Raw genomic sequence first — 1,896 nt, forward strand, 5'->3', positions numbered from 1 at the left:
GGTATAGATTTTAGTATGTTTATCTTATATTCTATGTCTAATATCCACTATGAGTGAGTATATACCTTATGTGTCTTTATGCTTCAGGGATAACTCACTTAGGATGATCTTTTCTAGTTCCCACCATTTGCCTGGAAATTTCATGATTTCCTTGATTTTAATTGCTGAGTAGTATTCCATTGTGTCAAAATACCACAACTTCTGTATCCTTTCCTCAGTTGAGGGACATCTGGATTGCTTCCAGATTCTGGCTATTATGAATAAACATTCTACAAACATTGTTGAGCCAATGTCCTTATTGTATAGTAAGCATATTTTGAATATATGCCTAAGACAGGTATAGCTTTATCTTGGGTAGGACTATTCCTAATTGAGAAAGGACCAGATTGATTTCCAAAGTGGTTCTACAAGTTTACATTCTCACCAGCAATTGAAGGGTGTTCACATTTCTCCACATCCTCTCCAGTATGAGTTTTTGACCTTAGCCTTTCTGATGGGTGTAAGGTGAAATCATAGGGTCATTTTGATTTGCATTTCCCTGATGACTAAGGATGTTGAGCATTTCTTTAAGCTTTTCTTTGTCAGTCAATACTCCTCTATTGAGAATTCTCTGTTTATCTATGTACCCCATTTTTTAATTGGATTACTTGATTTGTTGTTTTTTAACTTCTTGAGTTCTTTATATATACTGGATATTGGTTCTCTGTCAGATATAGGGTTGGTGACAGACCACCATTGCCTAAAGCTAGACCTCAACAACAACAGAAAAGACAAAAAGCCTACTTGAACATGGAAACTAAACAACTATCTACTCAATGACAGTCTGGTCAAGGAAGAAATGAAAAAGGAAATTTGAGACTTCTTAAATTCAATGAAAATTAAAGCACAACTTAGCGAAACGTATGTGACACAATGAAAGCAGTGCTAAGAGAAGAGTTCATAGCACTAAGTGCCTCCAGAAAGAAGTTTGAGACATCTCATACAAGCAACTAAATGGCACACGTAAAAGCACTAAGAAAAAAAAAAAAAAGATGCAGACTCACCCAAGTAGAGTAGATGATTGGAAACAATCAAACTCAGAGCTGAAATCACTATAACTTCTTAACTTGTGTCTTTTATTGTCATATAAACAGGGTGATCATATACTCCAGCTTGCTCAAAGCAGTCTTGATGTGTATGCTATCCTGGAGTAATTCCTTATTATACTACTAAAAATGAAAAGGATTTAGGGCATCTAGGAAGCTCAGTGGGTGAAGTCCTTGCTGTACAAGACTGACAACCTGAGTTTTGCTTCCTGATTTTGGTGGAAGGAGAGAATAAGCTGGACAAAGTTATCTTCCAACTTCCTCAGTGCACACTCCCCACATTCACTCCATACACAATAAAAGAAAAAATCAGTTTTGGTGTTTGGAGAGAGGGCTCAGAATTTAAGCACAAAAGCTACTCTTCTGAAGAACCCAGGTTTAACTCCCAAAACTTACTTGGTGGCTTACAACCATTTCTAACTCCAGTTCTAGGGGCTCTGTTGTCTTCTTCTGGCTCCCTTGAGCACCAGAAACTCAAATGAGTGCACAGGCATAAAAAAAGGCAAAATGGTCCTACACATAATTTTATAATTTATATTTTGATAAGAATTTACATGGAATTTATGCATAAAACTATTACTTTCAGATGTGTTATCTGTCACCATCATCTTGACTCATGTCCTCTATGCAAAAGCTGATATCATTTTTCTATCCCACCTTTGTACAGTTTCTGTTTCAATTTAAATTACCCTTTATATAGAATTTGTTGAATCAATAAACATTTAGTGAGTGTCTGCTACATTGTCAACATTGTTCTAAGTATTAGAGTTAGAGGAAATATACCCATCTCTCTCTCTCTCTCTCTCTCTCT

Source organism: Psammomys obesus, unplaced genomic scaffold (assembly GCF_907164565.1).
Source record: "Psammomys obesus unplaced genomic scaffold, mPsaObe1.curated_primary_1811, whole genome shotgun sequence".
In the NCBI taxonomy this organism is placed as follows: domain Eukaryota; kingdom Metazoa; phylum Chordata; class Mammalia; order Rodentia; family Muridae; genus Psammomys; species Psammomys obesus.